Here is a 22,064-nt window from a genome sequence, read left to right as displayed (position 1 = left end):
TGTTGTGGTGGCAGAGCACACTCATCAAATTTAGAAAAATCTGTAACATAGTCATATGGATATACACCCTTCCGCCTAATTAATTTCAGGTCCTGATTTGGAAACATGGCACATGTGATTTTGAATTGATCGTCAGATAATTGAGTGGCCAGTGTAGCCAGGCTAGCAGATAAAATTCTGTAGGAATCAAGAAATCTTAAGTGAATAGGAACACCATTAACTTTAATTATTTTGCTAATAGCAATATATTTCTCATCATTTTCAGCTAAAATATTTAAATTCTCCTTGTCAAACCCCTCGTACCTGATCAAATGATGAAAATCATAATTGGATGCGCCATGGCAAAATATGGGGACAAATTTTGGTCTCTGGATCTTAATATTACAGCTATTACACGGGGCCATTAAGAATTTACCATCTGTATGAGAATGGTGTTTCACCTTGATATTTGTATCTGAAAATTCAGAATCACATACCGGGCATTTTTCTGAATTGTTGAAATCTTCAATCTGATCCTCTGTTAAAGGCAACATGGGTTTTGATTTTAATAAGATATTAGATGCTATGTCACGGCACTCATTTTCTATTCTATCTGCAAATTTTTTGATGGCATCTGGTCCCATGTGTAAATATTCTTTACTAACAACACCATCCTGTACAATCACATAATAAAAGCTGGAAGGTTCTTGTAGCTGGTATGATGTAATTGAAGATTCCTCAGGGTCTGGGCTACAGAATGCAAGAGGTTTGAGATTTGATTCAAAATCACAGACTATATATGCTGGGTGTTCCAACAAGGCTTCAAACTTTTTGAATTTGGCATTTTCACTTGGTATTGGCATCACCATATGAACAGGTTTATGGTTGCCACAATATTTTAAATGTTCAATTAACTTGTTTTTAGCAATTTCTGCATTTTTTTCACGAACCCCATTTACCATTTTTTGACCATCAAATACAGTTAAACATCTTCTGCACAACTTAAATATTCTATTAGATTTCTCTAGTTGTGTTCTGACTAAAGCTTCAAGATTATGTATCAGAGTGTAATGGTGTGTGCCATCCCCTTCAATTAAGAGCAGATCAATCGGAACAGCAGAATCATCATCAAATGTACTGATTCTGAGAGGTTCTATCAAGCAATTGCCACGGCCAGTAGAACAAATAAATACATTAATAGATAATTGTTTACCATTGATATCCCGGGCCTTTTTTTCAAATTTATCAATATTCTGAACAGATATTGGATATTCTAAACCCTCCATTGCTTCAACAAAATCATCTTCATGTTGTTTGTAATAACTTATTCGCTCAGGATGCCTTGAAACTGGATACAACGCAGCTAAAATACACCACAAAAAGCATTTCTCATCATTATTTTTTATATTAACCACGGCTTGTTTGTTTTTAATATTGGCAGGTAATGGCAAATATGTAGAACCTTGTAATGGGCTGAATTCAGAAATATTAACATATAACTTGTGTGGAGATCCGCATAGGCTCCATCCAGACTCTTTTCCAGCAAATTCAGAATGTTTAATATTCAATTGATCTATCAACCTGCTTATTATTTTGTCTGAATTTGTATTTGAATATACAGGTACAGTTTCTGTTATGTGGGGCTGTGTAAATTTTGTGCCATTTGGTTTCTTATATTGTGTAAACAATTTGAGAGACAGCTTATAAGAGCCATTTTGTGCATTTAGAATTGCCTGCACATCAGGATTTATACTGTTCAAAAAATTCTTAATACCACATTTTTGCTCTGATACAAACCGGTAATCCCTAAGTTGGCCATTAAAACTGCTATGGATAGGTGGTGCATAGCGTGGCTGCTTTGCCGGTCTAGCATTAACAGGTGCTTCATGCTTTCTTTTCAGACCAGATGTAGATGGTTGTGGGGGCAATATTGATGACTGTACATAAGAATTACACTTATGCCATTTGTAATATGCCTTGCTTAATATTTTATGGCATCTTGGACACATTTTTGTGGCCTTTCTGCATTTCTTAGAGTCACAAATATGCCGGTGCCTAGACCAATTAGAACTAGATATATTTTTTTTGCATTTATTGCAATATTTTTGTTTTGGCATTTTTATTGTTTATTTATATAAAATTTCTTGGACCAAAAAAACAGAACTATGCCAAATCAATTATAACAGCAGTTAGTGGCTGAGCTGGTGCTTTTATACCCAGACAACAGCAATAACTAGGCTCTGGTGATCCCCAATATAAAATAATTTTGCTCTATTATGCTGTTGTACAACACACTTTACCAGGTTTCAGATCTGGGAGCTATCAGTTGTATATCAACTAGCAGTAATTATTCTCAAAATCTCACGTGTGGAGATATTATTTTGCCACATGTATTTCGATCTTACACATTTTATCAGGACTCAAACCCGAGCCTCTTGTTTACAAGGCAACAATATTAACACTTTGCAATCAGGGGAGGCTTCACATTTTATCAGGACTCAAACCCAGAAGCCTCTTGATTGCAAAGCAATAAAAACCATGGGGCTATGCACCACACTCTACTGGGTCTCAGAACCCAGGAGCTATGAGCTTTATATCAATATACACATGGCAGAATCAATCTGAGGGGGGGGGCTCATCTTTTCTACACTAGAATTCAAGATTCCTGGGATTTTGACAGAAAAACACACTGTAAACAATAAAATCATATGGGAACTTGGCATAGTTTTAAGTGTAGGCAAATCTGTCTGAGGGGGGTTCTTCTTTTCTACACTAGAATTCAAAATTCCTAAAATTAAAAGCATATCACACTTGAAGAATTGGGGCATATGCCCCTCTTGACATTGTTTTAAGTGTAGCCAAATCAGGTTGTTCAATCAAATAACCTCTTCTTTTCTACACTTATAAGTGGTCCTTGTAATAGCATCAATTATACTACTGGGGGAGTAAGTAGAGAGGAGGAAGCATTTAACACCGCTATTGCCAGTTGGCGTCTTCTTCTTCATCTTACTGCATACTTATCATCTTATACAAGGTTACGCCGTCAACTTGTAACTTGTAGGTTAGCCTCGCCTGTGAAATATCATATGTTTAAAAAAAACAAGAGGTTTGTGAAGCAACTAGTCAGTGTTGCCAACTCCATTTGGTAGGTTAGCTTCGCCTGTAAAATATCACCATGGTGAAATTTTCTTGGGGTGGGTTGGCAACACTGAACCCCACTTGAAGTTTCTGAACTCTCTTTACCCCTCTACTCTAAAGTAGGTAAAAGCACGTAGAGGCTCTCGTGTAGTTTAGCACGTAATAAAAAAAATGAATAGGTTAAGTTATATCACGTAACATCGTGGCATTCGTACCAAGTATGAGTGGAAAAAAATTAGATGCGGTGAAAATTGCACTGAAAAGTCGTCAAACGCTATAAAATCAACAAAAAAATCGTCAAAATATGCTACCACTGAGGTTAAATCCATAAAAAAAAGGCTCGTACCAAGTATGACTTTGAAACAATAAGTTAGCACTACTCATGCAGTGGAATCCTTAATGTTATGGTGAATGTCTTGTATCAACGCGAACTTGTACTACATAAACTGGAAGCATGCAGTGGAATCCTTAATGTTATAGTGAATGTCTTGAGTAGTAGGAGAACGGGATAAGGACGGTCGCTATTTAATATTCGCAATTAATTTGCACGTACTTGGAACTAATTTTCACGGGTTTTAATTAATTCGCATGTACTTAGAATTCATTTGCAAGTACTTAGAATACTTTACATTTATGTATTTGCATGTTTATAACTTTTTATGAATATATAATTATTTATTTTATGAAAAATATGTATATAGAAGGTAATTAGAGGTACTAAACGCTATGCATATGGTTTTATATTCATTACTGCAAAGTATGTAATTTATCAATCGATAATATTAATGTTTATAGTATTGAAAATAAGTTTTTATGGTTTATGAACCGCTATGAAAGGTGTTAATGCTACGAAAGAAGACGGTCCCGGTACTCGAACCCGCGATATGCAACGGTAATAAATGGTTAGGCCTATAGTGTACAATGTATGTAATAATGTATGTTATTATGTTATGAAAGACGATGGTACGAGATGCCAGACAGAAGACGGTGAACTCCGCGCTGAGCGTAGACGAGAAAGGAATTTGGGGGAAGAGCGGTCAAGGTCAAATGACGTCAGAAGGTCAGAACAAAGAAGGAACCCGACTGACCAATCAGAGACCGCGTCGGTAGATTTTCAGAACCGGTTTTTCCAAGGTTAACCAGTACGCAAGAACAGGGGAAAGGTATGCAATACTGTAGGGCAGGGGACGGATTCAACCAGACAACAAAGGATGTCTGGAATGCTCAGCAAGGGTCAAATTTCTGAAGCTGTGCGTCGCTTGTAGAACCGGTTTCCGCCGCCAATTAATATTCCGCTCAGGATTGCCCCAAGGCACAGGACGCTTTAGCTAGGGTTTTAGGTTAGAAAGCTTGCATGTTAGAACAGGTTTCTGTCAAAGTAGCCCAAGCTTGCCCAGTACACAAGAAAAAATGATTTTTGGATACCCAATTAGATTGGAGCGAGAACTTTAATTTGAACAAGGAGAACGAAGCGTAGGTTTTTTTTATCTGTATTAAAAAGAAGGAAGAGTTTTCAGGGACGGGGCCTACACTTTTCACTATTTGTTTTTATCACGGGGTATCGAACCTAGGGCCCTTTGATTATTGATTTAGGTAGTAAATTTATGTTACTGTGTGCTATTTAACATATTATTGAGTTTATTTTTTACCAAACTTTGACTTTATGTCAAACATTTTCCCAGCTTATCCGTATTTTTATCAAAATAACACAATTCAATCTGTTCAGGAAAGACTTTTAGTTACATTTTCGACACACAAAGTGTGTGTTCTCAACTTTTATCTGTTTATTTCACAAGTTTAGGCTTATTATTACCAAAATAACACTATTTATACTATTCAGGAAAGATTTTCAGTTATATTTTCGACACACTAAGTGTGTGTTCTCAACTTCTATCTGTTTATTTCACAAGTTTAGGCTTATTTTTACCAAAATAACACTATTTATACTATTCAGGCAACATTTTTTATTAAATTTTGGACTCACAAAGATATTTTTTCAACTTTTAACTTATTATTTTACAACTTTATGTTAATTGTTACCAAAATAACACTATTTGTACTATTCAGGCAACATTTTTTATTAAATTTTGGACTAACAAAGACATTTTTTCAAATTTTAATTTATTATTTTACAACTTTATATTAATTTTTTTACCAAAATAACACTATTTGTACTATTCAGGCAACATTTTTTATTAAATTTTGGACTCACAAAGACATTTTTTCAACTTTTAATTTATTATTTTACAACTTTATATTAATTTTTTACCAAAATAACACAATTTGTACTATTCAGGCAACATTTTTTATTAAATTTTGGACTCACAAAGACATTTTTTCAACTTTTAACTTATTATTTTACAATTTTATACCTATTTTTAACCTAATAACACTATTTATACTATTAAGGAAAGAATTTTAGTTATATTTTCGACACACAAAGTGTGTGTTCTCAACTTTTATCTGTTTATTTCACAAGTTTAGGCTTATTTTTACCAAAATAACACATTTCAATCTGTTCAGGAAAGACTTTTAGTTACATTTTCGACACACAAAGTGTGAGTTTTCAATTTGTATCTGTTTATTTCGCAAGTTTAGCCAAATATTTACTCAAATAACACGATTTGAACGTGTTTTTTTATTACATTTTGGACACACGCACACACACACACACCCACACACACACCCACACACAAACACACACACACACACAGAAAAAGAGAGAGAGAGATAGAGAGAGAGAGAGAGAGAGATTTTTTTTCCAAGTTTACAGGATTATTCTCCACGTTTACTCAAATAACACAATTTAAATGTGTTTTGAATTAAATTTTGTACACACGAAGTGTGTTTCGTCAAGTTTTACCGTTTATTTTTCAATTTTATGCTTATTTTACCAAAGTAAGACCTGTTAGTCTATTCAAGATAGAGTTTTCAATTATATTTTGGTTGCAAAAGTATGTTTTGGCAAGTTCTACCCTTTTATTTTACAAGTTTAGGCTTATTATTACTCAAATAACAAGGAAAGTTTGTTTATTTTAGAGTTTACTGAGTATTTTGTTACTGTTGTACTAGGTAAAAGTTTTCTAAATATATCAGATAGGGCTCTGTATACTTTTGTTTTTGCTATTTTGGAGATGATGCGATCAGCACCACTCTCCATCTGTTTTTTTATTTTATGTACCCTAATATTATTTTGAGGCTTAGTGAATTCTAGAGCCTATTTATGCAGGAGAGAGGGCTTGAAAATTTTGATCTCAGATAACCCAGAACTATTTGTCAGAGTATTTTAAAGGATATTTTATACTTATTATGTGCCACTAGAATATCTAAGCTTGCTTAATTTTAATGTCTGTAACGCTGTTATTGTATTTCTAGCTAAGCCTTACTGGATAAAGTACACGAAATGTTTATCATTTCGACTATTTACCTTTATACGAGGCCAAATTTTTAGTGTAACAAAAATTATTGTGTCTATAAAGACTGAAATTCTTTTACCGATGGGTCCTTAACTGGACGCTTTCCAACATTGTTCCTTTTTTTTTAAAAAAAAATATATAACCATTTATCAATATATTGACAATTCACAGGACAAGACGAAGTTCACAGACGACTGACTATATGGACCATAGGTCCACTTCCTAAACTTTTTTCTATGCTAGAAGAATAATTTAGCCTTATACCCTTTTTCAAAGTATTTTTGAAGTATTACTGGTTTTTTGGGTGCATCAACACTTGGGTTATTTCCATTTGCTTTATTATACGAGGCTACAATCACTATTTGAACACTGAAATCCTCTGATTGAAACTAAAAGCTTAGGCTGTAACTAGGGATTTAGTATGTATATCGACAATTTATAGGACAACACGAACCTTACAAAGGATTGTAGGTGATGTAGGCCCTCACGCCAGAGCTTTGTTAACCTGCAAGAAGCAATTACAGCTAATGCTACGAGGAAATGATATTGATTTTTACTGTTTCACAAGAATGCTATTTTTTATACACCCAATATTTGCTTTTTCAAGTAACTACTTGTACCAGAAGCACTTACAGGCCAACCCTAACTAGACTTCGACTTATTCTATATCAGGTGCTAAATTTATAAAGAACTATGATTGTGTATATTTCTGAGGAAGTACGCAAAAGCAAATTACCCGATTAAAGTATCTGAAAAACAGATTTTTCTATGCAACTATATTTTTATTGACTGGATTATTTAACAGATCAAACAGGAAGACTGCAAAATTCATTAAATGTAGTTCTATAGTATAGATGGTTTCAGAGATATAAAAATAACAAATATAAGATTTCGCTTTTTTTTTGCTTCTGAGGCTAATCGCGACGCTAAGGGTAAATGGCGAGGAAATGTAACGGAGGAGAAACAGTCCCAAAAGTTATGGGCTGCATGCAAGTTAATACCACAGATATATTACAGTAGGTGTAGGTTCTACCACCAGAACTTTTCTATCATAATAATACTGGTTATGCTGTACTGTTAGCTAAAGATGCTGATATTTGAGAAACTTAAAAGCTTATTTGCAAAATTTTAGATAAATAATAATCTGTTAGACTGTAAACATATTTTATATCCATTCTGCACAAGATCCGATGACAAAATTTAAAAATTGTAATCGCCCAGACAGGGACTCGAACCCTGGACAGATAGGTTAAAAGCCTAACGCTATACCAACTAAGCTATCTGGGCACAAGGTATTTTTTTTTTAAAAGTTAGTTATGTTAAGAAATATATTGAAACATTTGAGAACACTCTTGGTCTGGTTCAACAGAGAAGGAGACAACATTTCCAAATTTTTACAGACTGGGTGTATTTTTCCACTAGAGAGGCCTTCACTATATGTAATTCGAAACGCTAAAGTTCAGCTAGCTTCCATAATTGAGGTAAAGATTGTGTTGGGCGAAAATAACAAGTTAAAATTATAACCAGTTACGGACAAATAAAGCTAAAACTCTCCGATTTACTGTACTAGCCAAGTTTTAGTAACATTTTCTTCACTTTAGTACAAATACCAAAGAAATAGTTATATTTTATTTATAATTTGACAAAATGTACTAGTATTTAATTCACAAAGTTAGGTAAAAAACAGTATTTTTAAAAAATATTGTTACTGCCTTCAAATTTTATGTTATTTAGCCACTAACAACTGGCTTACACTGTTTGGCATCCTTTAAATAGGAAAAGAAGGAATTATTTGTTTAGTATTTTACTACTTTATATTTATTTAAGAAAACAATTCTACAGTTTAACTTAATTTTAACAAATTGTTACTAATTTATATATCAAAGTTATGTTATTTAGAGTGTATGAAGGCGTATAAAGTTAATATTTGTATTTATCAGTTCAACTAACATTTTTATTTTACACACAAAAGATAATGTTTACAGTTAAATTACTTGAATCAGAGAATAATATTTTACAGTAATTGATTCATTCAGCACTAGTCAGTACTTTTAGGCATCAGAAAGTTTTCTTAATTTTCTATTACGCATGCTATTTTGGGCTATTCTTAAAATGTATTTCTAGGGCAAACTGGTTTAATTTTCTGCTTATAATGCAAAGTTGACAGTTTTCGCACAATGCATTGTACATTTGTTATATTCTCTTCTTACAATCCAAATATTATGCTTATTTAATGTATAACTAACTAACTCTCTAGCCTTCTTAAACCCGAATGTTCATGGCTGCAGCAACACATGCCTTTCATCTGTCCATGTCCTGAGCAAGATCTATATACTCCTTTCCTTCCCTACCAATTTCCTTCAGGTCCATCTCTACATTATCCCTCCATCTTTGTTTTGGTCTTCCTATTGGTCTTTTACCATCAGGTTTCCCAACAAGAATCCTGTATACTCTTCTTTCCTCTTCCATTCGTACCACATGATCTACACACCTAAGTCTTCTTGATTTAATCATTCTAATAATATCTGGACATGAATACAAATTATGTACTTCTAAATTATGTAACCTTCTCCACTCATCTGTCTCCTCATCTGTTTTAGGCCCAAATATTTTTCTAAGGATTTTATTTTCAAATACTCTCAATTTATGTTCCTTTTTCAATGAAAGGGTCCAGGTTTATTTACTGTATTTATCTTTTATTTTTTGTAATTAACAAAAATTAAAAGCTTATACTGTAGTTATTATATATTTTTCTATCAGCTTATTTTGAAATTAATATTATTAGTTATAGTTTTTGATTTATAACTATATTGCTTTTTTATCAATTTATCTAAGAGTACACGCAGACAAACATATGTGTACACACTTTTATGTACATAGATATGCCTTTTTTCAATATTTTAGTATGAAGATTGCATTTTAGCTATTGCAAGTACTTAGAATACTTTACATTTATGTATATGCATGTTTATAACTTTTTATGAATATATAATTATTTATTTTATGAAAAATATGTATATAGAAGGTAATTAGAGGTACTAAACGCTATGCATATGGTTTTATATTCATTACTGCAAAGTATGTAATGTATCAATCGATAATATTAATGTTTATAGTATTGAAAATAAGTTTTTATGGTTTATGAACCGCTATGAAAGGTGTTAATGATACGAAAGAAGACGGTCCCGGTACTCGAACCCGCGATATGCAACGGTAATAAATGGTTAGGCCTATAGTGTACAATGTATGTAATAATGTATGTTATTATGTTATGAAAGACGATGGTACGAGATGCCAGACAGAAGACGGTGAACTCCGCGCTGAGGGTAGACGAGAAAGGAATTTAGGGGAAGAGCGGTCAAGGTCAAATGACGTCAGAACGTCAGAACAAAGAAGGAACCCGATTGACCAATCAGAGACCGCGTCGGTAGATTTTCAGAACCGGTTTTTCCAAGGTTAACCAGTACGCAAGAACAGGGGAAAGGTATGCAATACTGTAGGGCAGGGGACGGATTCAACCAGACAACAAAGGATGTCTGGAATGCGCAGCAAGGGTCAAATTTCTGAAGCTGTGCGTCGCTTGTAGAACCGGTTTCCGCCGCCAATTAATATTCCGCTCAGGATTGTCCCAAGGCACAGGACGCTTTAGCGAGGGTTTTAGGCTAGAAAGCTTGCATGTTAGAACAGGTTTCTGTCAAAGTAGCCCAAGCTTGCCCAGTACACAAGAAAAAAGGATTTTTGGATACCCAATTAGATTGGAGCGAGAACTTTAATTTGAACAAGGAGAACGAAGCTTAGGTTTTTTTTATCTGTATTAGGAAGAAGGAAGAGTTTTCAGGGACGGGGCCTACACTTTTCACTATTTGTTCTTATCACGGGGTATCGAACCTAGGGCCCTTTGATTATTGATTTAGGTAGTAAATTTATGTTACTGTGTGCTATTTAACATATTATTGAGTTTATTTTTTACCAAACTTTGACTTTATGTCAAACATTTTCCCAGCTTATCCTTATTTTTATCATAATAACACTATTCAATCTGTTCAGGAAAGACCTTTAGTTACATTTTCGACACACAAAGTGTGTGTTCTCAACTTTTATCTGTTTATTTCGCAAGTTTAGCCAAATATTTACTCAAATAACACGATTTGAACGTGTTTTTTTTATTACATTTTGGACACACGCACACACATCCCCCCCCCACACACACACACACAGAAAAAGAGAGAGAGACATAGAGAGAGAGAGAGAGAGAGATTTTTTCTCCAAGTTTACAGGATTATTCTCCACGTTTACTCAAATAACACAATTTAAATGTGTTTTGAATTAAATTTTGTACACACGAAGTGTGTTTCGTCAAGTTTTACCGTTTATTTTTCAATTTTATGCTTATTTTACCAAAGTAAGACCTGTTAGTCTATTCAAGAAAGAGTTTTCAATTATATTTTGGTATATTCTCCTACTACTGTCTTGTATCAGCGCAAACTTGACCTACATAAACTGGAAGCATGCAGTAGAATCCTTAATGTTATGGTGAATGTCTTGCATCAACGCGAACTTCACCTACATAAACTGGAAGCATGCAGTGGAATCCTTAATGTTATGGTGAATGTCTTGTATCAGCGCAAACTTGACCTACATAAACTGGAAGCATGCAGTGGAATCCTTAATGTTATGGTGAATGTCTTGTATCAGCGCAAACTTGACCTACATAAACTGGAAGCATGCAGTGGAATCCTTAATGTTCTGGTGAATATATTATAACAACGCAAACTTGTACTACATAAACTCGAAGCATGCAGTGGAATCCTTAATGTTATGGTGAATGTCTTGTATCAACGCGAACTTCACCTAAATAAACTGGAAGCATGCAGTGGAATCCTTAATGTTATGGTGAATGTCTTGTATCAGCGCAAACGTGACCTAAATAAACTGGAAGCATGCAGTGGAATCCTTAATGTTATGGTGAATGTCTTGTATCAGCGCAAACTTGACCTACATAAACTGGAAGCATGCAGTGGAATCCTTAATGTTATGGTGAATGTCTTGTATCAGCGCAAACTTGACCTACATAAACTGGAAGCATGCAGTGGAATCCTTAATGTTATGGTGAATGTCTTGTATCAGCGCAAACTTGACCTACATAAACTGGAAGCATGCAGTGGAATCCTTAATGTTATGGTGAATGTCTTGTATCAGCGCAAACTTGACCTACATAAACTGGAAGCATGCAGTGGAATCCTTAATGTTATGGTGAATGTCTTGTATCAGCGCAAACTTGACCTACATAAACTGGAAGCATACAGTGGAATCCTTAATGTTATGGTGAATGTATTATATCAACGCGAACTTGTACTACATAAACTGGAAGCATGCAGTGGAATCCTTAATGTTATGGTGAATGTCTTGTATCAGCGCAAACTTGACCTACATAAACTGGAAGCATGCAGTGCAATCCTTAATGTTATGGTGAATGTCTTGTATCAACGCGAACTTGTACTACATAAACTGGAAGCATGCAGTGGAATCCTTAATGTTACGGTGAATGTCTTGTATCAACGCGAACTTGTACTACATAAACTAGAAGCATGCAGTGGAATCCTTAATGTTATGGTGAATGTCTTGTATCAAAGCGAACTTCACCTACATAAACTGGAAGCATGCAGTGGAATCCTTAATGTTATGGTGAATATATTGTATCAACGCGAACTTGTACTACATAAACTGGAAGCATGCAGTGGAATCCTTAATGTTATGGTGAATGTCTTGTATCAACGCGAACTTGTACTACATAAACTGGAAGCATGCAGTGGAATCCTTAATGTTATGATGAATGTCTTGTATCAACGCGAACTAGTACTACATAAACTGGAAGCATGCAGTGGAATCCTTAATGTTATGGTGAATGTCTTGTATCAACGCGAACTTGTACTACATAAACTGGAAGCATGCAGTGGAATCCTTAATGTTATGGTGAATGTCTTGTATCAACGCGAACTTGTACTACATAAACTGGAAGCATGCAGTGGAATCCTTAATGTTTTGGTGAATGTATTATATCAACGCGAACTTGTACTACATAAACTGGAAGCATGCAGTGGAATCCTTAATGTTATGGTGAATGTATTGTATCAGGGCGAACTTCACCTACATAAACAAATGCTTGGAGAAGAACAACAAACTTCAGACCATAACAGACGATAACATTTAACAAAGTGCAATCATTGTTCTCCCTATGAAGTACAGGACAAACATACTGTGCAAGTTGAAGTTGAATTTTCTTGATATTAGTTTGTGAAGTGCCGTTTCCTTGACTTCTATATCCATTGTTCCCCATTTTCTTTGATTTTTATGCGATCTTACTTTGTTTCCCTCTGCATCTGTCGCTCGAGGGATCTATCTTAGAAAAATACATTACAATTTAGTAATACAGATTTATGTAATATACGCACAGAAAGAGATACTGTAGAACATACAGACTAACAACATGCAAGAAGCAAGTACGATTTGCCAGCATTTAAGAATCTTATTAAGCCGTATTTGGATTACATTGCCACAGTTCCGGATATTGTGTTGTTCCGTCATCGCTAGACTAGGTAGTGTGTAGAAAGCCAACTAGTGCCATCTCTTGGCGTTGAGTATTACTAAAAATAATAAAACAACGTCGAGCGTACAGCAGATACAGACACCTGCACATAAAAGGATCACTATTCACAACGCTATGTATTTTTATGTATAGTTTACAGTTCACTTATGTAATAAATCCACGTGTAATCATTACGCGAGTGATTTCTCCGTATCGTAATCTCAGCGGTACGGATGTACACAACACTCTGGTGTCGGAAGACAGTATTAACTAGGAACTAAACAGAGATCGGTTTATTATATGTTTATTACATACATAAGCATACACATATTCACAATGTACGTATGTATTTACAATGATTTTTTCACCATAAAATAAAAATACAATGGATACGAGAACGGAAGACGTTTTCCAACATTTTAGAGGTTATATTTATGTTATATGGTATATATTTATAACTGCAGAAATGGATAACGTTTATTGGGCTCTTGCAATCTTGTTTTGAGTACTTGAGACGATCGTCTGGTTACTACGAGAAGAACCCGGGTTCGATTTCCGAGACGGGTGATTTTAGGTGGGAATTTTCCCAATAATGTGATAACATGGAGACGGTCTTGGGCTTGACCAACTTCTAATAAATGGGTACCTGGACACAACCCAGGGTCGAGGCAGTAAAGATGACCGGAGCGTGGTGCTGATCCCATCACCTCAAGAAATGGTCGACATTCTGAATGTGTGGGTCCCTACCTCCACAGCTCTCCAAATGCCTCCAATATAATTAATTATATGTACAGTGAAAAGATGAAGAGCACACAATAAAATCCGGTTTCAAGTACAAATAACAGCAATAATATTACTCGTGTTTATATAACGCTTCTAATTAGTTGTTTAAACTTCGATTAACGACTTCTAAACTAAACTCGCCTCCATTCCGAAGAGTTTTATTACTGTTATTCAATTTTCATACTATTACCAATTAAACTGGAAATGAATGCATTTCCTGGAGTGTGTATATGTATATATGTACAACCAAACCCCTCCTGAATGCACACACAATAAACAAAAAAAATACTTAATAACAAATAGTTTCGTAGTTTATTTTCCCTGTGAATGTATACGAACTTTGTATAAGCTGGAAACACGAGAGAAAGTAAATCTTCAGCCACAGCATCCAATGATGCCTTTTAAATCATTACCCTAAAATACCTCACAGCTTCGTATTATCACAGCTTTTGTATCTATATACGCATGTTCTCAATACTACAGAAGTATCTCCTCTGAGCAAATTCTCTCTCAATTTTGCGGTACCTCTGACGTCAGCAGACATACAAGAATGTAGCCTATAGTAGCCTATAGACGCAATTACTAGCAACGAGCACGGAACCTGTATTGTAGGTTTTAACAGGAAGACTGGAGATGAGATTATTTAGAATAAAACGTTTGATTTTCCTATGGACTTCTACTTCTGTGTACAATCTTCGACCTAAGTATGATAGCTGCTGTTTCCAGAGACCGATGCAAAGATGCCCAGGCCAAGTCACATCCCTTGTACAGACACGTACGCTTCTAGGTTGTAGCAAAACCAATGACAGTGTATGATGTTTCTTGCAATCCAGAAATGTTCAAGACTGTATGAACACATTATGTCACCTCTGCCTTGGGATTCCACTATTCAGACGTAGCGTGAAGATGTTTATGATGCTTTGTACGATATTTCCTTTTTTTTATTCGCGAGTATGTCTCTCCATTCGTGTCACCGATAAAGCAGATTTTAGGGAAAAGTAAATATCGGAAGACGAGATGTACGTATTTCTAATCCAACGCAACAACTCAGATCTGGCGCTACCTGCGCTTCTGGTGGGCAATATCATGGCATTATTATTGAAATATAATCTCTCCTTACTAGAAAATTATATTATTGCACATTTTGCATGATCGCCATGTTGTTTCTTAAGTGCTGAAAAGAGCATCGAAGTCTACATTGTAAAATCAAACCTTCAGAATAATCACATCAGAAACTTAATGTTTTATCCACCGAGTTAGTTGTAACACTCTTCTTACTTCAAAAGTAAATGTCATTTTTAATTTTAGCCATTTTGAGCAATTTGAAGTCGAAATCGCAAGTGGCAAATAGAATTATGAAATCAGCCTACCAAATTCATCCGGAATCTGTTTTTCCACGTTCCCTTCAAAACTTATTCCTGCTCCTTTTTCAAACCATATTACTCAGAATTTGTCCCAATCACATCCATCACAAGTTTCCCCGTTTCTGGATAACCTAGTGATGGAGAGTGCTGCAATTCGAAATCAGTTATTTTTGCATAAAATCTTAAACATCTGAAAGGCAGTGAAGTACTAGACTCCTATTCTTAAATTGCTTCTTCTTTTATTGAATATTACCCCTTTTAACATTCTGTGAGAATTTGTTTACAGATATTTTTATTCATTCAAAATTAAACACTTACTCCAAAACATTCAGAAATAATAGGTGATCAATTTTCTCAGATTAAATGCAGTACTCTGCTTTGAAATGTTACGAAATGAACAGATGATTTGTTTTCATTCACACTAAATAACAATTTTCTCTAAAGTATTGAGAAATATACACATATGTGACAAGTTTTTAGTTGCTTGGTTGAGACTATTTTTAAGTCTACTTTATACACGGTAAGGCTAATGGGGCTGAACAAAGAGTTTAAAGTGGGATCCGATCGACTCCACCGGGTATCGAACAGGGAACCCCTTGATTACAAGGCGACGACGTAACCACTACGCCAGCAGGGAGGCAAGTGATAAGTTTTTTTCATGCCAAATTGAATACCTGCTCTTATTACCTGAGTTCTTATTCATACCAAATGGAGAAATTGTTCCAAAACCTCAATCTTGAGAAATAATAGAGTAATAAGTTTTTACTCATGCCAAATGGAATACTTCCTCCAAAATATTGAGAATTTAAGAGATAATCATATTTATTCCTGCGAAATGGCTTCAAAATATAGAGAAACGTACAGTTTTATTTACATTATCCTAAGACTGAATGCATTGGCTCGTAGGATGATGAATAGATGCATGTACCTGCCATGTAGAAATGCTTTCACGCTTCAGTTTTACCCAATTACATCAGCCACTTAACTTCTCGAGTGTAAAGATGCCCCCTCCCCTTCCTCATTCCCAGTGGCCTGTCTTCGTTTCTAAATAAAAAGGCAAGCATTTCTCCTTGCAGCCATCAACGCCGTAACTACTTCTGGGATTTCCGACAGCGCAGATGATCTGATAATTAGATAATAATGTTTCCTTAATTAGCGGTATCTTTAATTAGCTGACGAAGTAAAAGGACGGCTTTGGGAAATAAACGCTGCAGGGAAGGAGAAACCACAGAGCACGTGGCGTCAGCTTACGTCAGCGTCAATTCTTATATGTGTCTAACTTTTCGTCTCCTTCTCTACTTGTCTTCGAACGAAGACACTGTTGAAATAGACTGACAGTATAGACTGTGTTTTGTTACAGAGGTTGTTCATTTGAAGATCTGTAGATGGAGGCAAGATAGGTATAATGATTTGCTTGTAGTGACTATTAATTATTGTTACTGTCCCTGGATAAAAGAAAGAAAGCATGCCCGTTACAAAGAGCTGATTAATATTCTGTACATCAGTGCGAAACGTATCAACGCAGGTTGCAGCAATCCAAGTATTTCCGAAAATTGCCGTTTGGTTACGCTAGCGTCGGTACTCGACAGACTATATAAGAGTTAATTCGGGCCCGGGATTTTAGTTGGTGCACAGTCGTCGACTAGTAAACAGCTTCGAGGAGAGAGGTGTGGAGAAGTAGCGGAATTACCAGAGGATATCCACGACGTTGGAAACAACAGAACTAGCTGCCTCTAACTACTCTGTGCCTGTTTTCCTTATCTGCGCTGATATTCTCAGCTTTTCTTGGCTTAGATTTGCATAGGTACCTAGACAATAAGACCTTTCTAAGTCCGCCAACTGGCTTTGCATATGTAGGGTGATCATAACCCATTCCTATCTACGGTTGGTTAAGATACCGGACAATTCTCTACTCAGCTGTACCCTATACGAAAAAGAGAATATGTAAATAACTCAAATTGAATTGTCACCATATTATCACTTCCTTACCTCATACGAGTACAATTAGATGGATTTATCCTCACTGTAGAGTTTTTGTGACGTTATCAGAGAGTGGCTGTAAAGGATTCTAAGGCAAATGGCATCATAGAATCACGTGTACCCGTTTATTAATTAAAATTGCTGTAAAGTTAAGCCAAAGCCAATAATGTGTTATTTGTCTTTACAAACTGATTGGCTCGAAAAGCCTCGTTTTCACGACAAGGTGAGTTAAGGGCAACTTTGTTGCGTTGTGACATGTGAATACTGTATAGTAAGCCACGTAATGTAAATATATGTGTAATGTACGTGTGAATATACAGTATATATATATATATATATATATATATATATATACATATGTGTGTGTGTGGGGGGGGTTGGAGGATAAAGGATGCTTTAATTAACTATTTGATGTCTTCCATTGACTACTAAGATTAATTCTCTGCCTCGGAACTTGTCTGCTAGTGGCAAGGAAGAAAACAACAGAATGGAAAAAGGAACTCTGGAATTAGAATCGGAAATCGAGTTCTGCAGAGCATATTCCACCACTACTGAGTTCTTAAGTAACTCATTTCACAGATGATGTTACTGAATTGCAACTGCAGGAAGGATATTGGGTTAAAGTTATTGGACATCTGCCTGTTGGAAAGGCAAATGTTTTGGCCACAGAGATACATCTTTAATCCACTTTCCTACTTCAGGGAAAGAGCTGACACAGACTGGAAGAGTTCTTTTGTACCAAAGTATTTGCCTTCAAAGTTTCATGTTATCGAAGGAATTCGCTCACAAGGCAGTTCTTGAACTCGAAGGGTTTCTCATTTGTTTTTAGGGATATTGATATTCGTTGGAAACAGAATTATTTGACGAACATTTTTACTTGCAGCGACGAAAAGTTTGTTTTACGTTTACTCTAGGCGAATATAGAGATATTGTACTGTATTCTTGTTAATTATATATCGTACAGTCTACAATTTCAAGTTAATCGCGGCGAAGAGGATAGTATTTCTTGATTTGATATTAGAGTGGTGGTAGTCTTTTTTACATGTTTATATATGCACACACAAACACCCCCCCCCCACACACACACACACATATATATATATATATTGATTGATTGATTTAGTTTATTTTACTTCGCGTTTTGTGCCTCTTGGCTAATTTGCGAAGATGGGGATGAGTGATGAAATGATGAAATTGATGAATGGACATTCACAAACAACCAAGCCCGACCGGGATTCGAACCCGGGACCCTTGGCGTCGCAGCGCGATGTGCTAACCACTCGGCCACAGGGTTGGGCACACATATATATATACATATGGTTATATATATACAGGGTGTCATTTTAATGGCGCCCACGGACCACGGAAACGTATAGAGGACATCAAAACAAACAACTTTTTTCAGTGACATTTTTCTCGTTGGTGCATCGTTTCGGCGCTACAGTCGTTCAAAAAAGCCCGTTTTGCCGCCTGAATGCTGGCAACCACACACAACATTTGATTGCATTTGTGACGTCATATCCCGTCGTGGAGCGATGCGTTACAGGGTTGCCAGGAACACACATATTCTGTGAAAAATGACATAGCTACAATCAGCCACATTATGTACCGTAAAACAAAACGAGAAAACACGTTCTGTAACCTAACAGGAAGTAAACAAACGATACGAAAAATGGTAGATAGAAAATAGAATTCAAGTGGAAGTGGTCATATCGAATTTTGTATCAGCTTGCATGTCAAATATTTGCAAATCTAGTTACCAAGTTGGCATCTACAATTTAGTCTATCTACTTCGTCCTTCTGATATTAGTTGTCTGTGACACACTGAACAGATGACAAAATAGAAATGAAAGAACTCAAAATTCCAAAGATAAGCAACACATAATATAATGTATATTCAGGGCATTATGAGGCAAGTGACAAAAATGGTTGAAAATACAGGGATATAAATAGTAGCAAAACAAACTCTAAGACGACTGTGTTTATCTACGCACCGGATACACATGTAATAGTTTGCAACTCTGAACAGGGCAGTATATTCGCTACTCATCTTCTGGCTGGTAGGCTATGATGTTCGGTTAGTTTTACAGCTAATAATATGGTTGGTAGTTTGCCATTTTTCACAAAATTTGTGTGTTCCTTGCAACCCTACCGTGCGCTGTTTCGCCGCAGGAAATGACGTCACAGATACGATCAAATGTTGTGTTGGGTTGCCAGCATCCAGGCGGCAAAACGGTCTTTTTTGAACGGCTGTAGCGTCGGATTGACGCACCAACGTGAAAAATGTTACTGAGAAAAGTTTGTTTGTTTTGATGTCCTCTATAGGTTTCCGTGGTCCGTGGGCGCCATTAAAATGACACCCTGTATATTACAACCGCCTTTCGGGGCTGAACTCCTACCAGAACTGGGCCCATAAGAGGTCCCCAATACTCGGTCGAATAGTAACTCTATTTGCAGTAGTCAAAACTTGAGTAACACACAATTCATGATAACTACACATTTATTCAAATTAATCAGTGGCTTAGTTACATATTGTTGGTTTAGTTACTGAATATACTATTTCACATGGTCACACATTCAGTGGGAGCGTGCATGAGAGAGAGACAGTAGTTCCTTTCTTCAAACTGGTAATATGAAAATTAAATTAAATTAAACTTCTTTTGGAATGATCACATAATCAATTAGCAATTTATACACTTATGCACGCAGAAAGAAATAAAGATCAAACCAATAATACTTAACTGAAAACTAGACTGAGGATTGAAGACAAGGCGACTCTCTCTCTCTCTCCCGTGGCTGCGGATAGACAAGAGCAGTTCTCTTCCTACACGTACTCCTCCACTCTTCCACCAATCAGCGCCCTTCAATGACGTCACTATTGACGTACATTCACTGTTGCCAAGCTTATTCTTCATAATCGCACACTTACACAAATCAAAAAATAAGATGATGTGATCGAGGGGTTTTAATATATATATATATATATATATATATATATATATATGCGTGCTTCTTCGATGGCGTAGTGAAAACGTCATCGACTTGTAATCAAGGAGTCTCAGGTTCGATAGCCGGTGGAGGCACATTACACAATGATTCGGATCCCACTTTAAACCGTAGGTACAGTCCCTATTAGCCTATCTGTGCATTTTCAATAAAAATAACATTAGTTGTTAAATAGCAATCCATTTAGGTACTAAGCTCATTCAATAAAAATACTTTCTTTCATATATAATTGCTACTTGAAATTACGCTATGAACGCTGCCGCACCCTGAATGAAGATGCAAAACTGTGAAATGAGATGCTCTGAGAATAATAACTCATCTGCTTTAAAGCCCTTTCTTACACTCCTCTTTGACTGAAAATTTCAATTTTCCTGCATAGGTTTAATCTTTTCCTTTCGTCCCATTTTGCAGCATACAAATCACTACTCATTTTTTGTCCTCCTTTCCGACGGATGGAGCTTTGATTTTTCCTCCATAGTTCTAACGCTCTTCTGTCTGGGACAGGGAAAACATACATGTCTTAGTACGAGAGGTCGGTCACTTTGCTGTAGCTAATCGTAGACATCCTGTTTCCTTTAGTATCATTACGTCTCCTGTATTGTGAGTTTCCATTTTTCTAAAAAAAAAAAACCTTTTGTTTCAATTCAGCCATAACATTTCGCATAACCATTTACCATCTTTTTGTCTGCACAAAAGAACTCGTTTGCGATTTTGATTATGATAGTGAACCATTTTGAGAGTCAGGAAATAAAAAAAAAACACGGAAGCTAGCTGGGAAAATAAAGACCACGGAAACTCCTTTTACGCCAATTGAAAACTTCCGTTCATATACCCCGCTCCCCCCTTTGAACCTCCCTTCCCCTTTACTACTCTTTCAACCAAGTAATAGCGTTCCCGAACGAGGTTCTGACTCTGAGAAAGATTTAAGCTTATGCGTTACAGAGATTTTTTCAAAAAAAAAAATTGAAAAATATAGTTTTTCATTTTAGGTTTTTCACTTTTTTTTCATCTTATTCGAATTTCTAGTAATTCTGTTCAATCTTCGCTTCTTCTCTCTTCGTCTCCTATTTTTAGTTCTTCGTGGAAAAAAATTGAGAGCAAGAGATAGAGTCTGACGATACTATGGTGACGCAACGCTAGGACTTTCATAAAGCTAGTACCACCGCTCCAGGCAGGGGGAGAAGAGCGTATAAAAGAAAATGTACTCAGGAGGAGAATGAGAAGGGGAAATGAGCACACGATACCACGTGCCGTGTTGATTTTTACATCTAATTAGTGTTTTGCTGGATATTGGAAATGGATCCTTATAAGAGGAAGGGGAGAGAGAGAAAAGGGGATGAAAGGGGTAGACGAATAAGAACGCCTCGAGGGCTGAAGAGTCTTCAACTGCCCGAGGACATTATTGAATTAAATGCACCGCTGGGAACAAAGGGTTAAGGTTACAAGCTGGTTTCGAGGTGGAAAAAAACAGAATTAAAGGGGAAATTTCCGTAAGGTTGTTTATTACGTGAAGTACAGGGTTCCTCAAAAGAACCGCAATGAAAGAAAACTTTCAGAGTTATTACATCCTTACGGTTCAAGGCACTTCTGCAGGCCTAACCTTATGATCTGCAGAAAGATAGAAATTAAAGCAGAGAAAGAGACGTTGAAAGACACGGGAGCATGCTACTCCCGCCTTACATTATTTTGCAAGATTATAAAATTGTAGCTCTCTAATTCTCAAATTTTATACAATTTTTAATCACTTGGAACTTATTCCGTAAAGAAAATCAAGAACATTCAACTGCTGAAATCCCAGTCCCACAAGAAGTA

This window comes from Lepisma saccharinum, chromosome 4, assembly GCF_977018435.1.
Source record: "Lepisma saccharinum chromosome 4, izLepSacc3.1, whole genome shotgun sequence".
In the NCBI taxonomy this organism is placed as follows: Eukaryota; Metazoa; Arthropoda; class Insecta; order Zygentoma; family Lepismatidae; genus Lepisma; species Lepisma saccharinum.
This window is presented reverse-complemented; position numbering follows the sequence as displayed.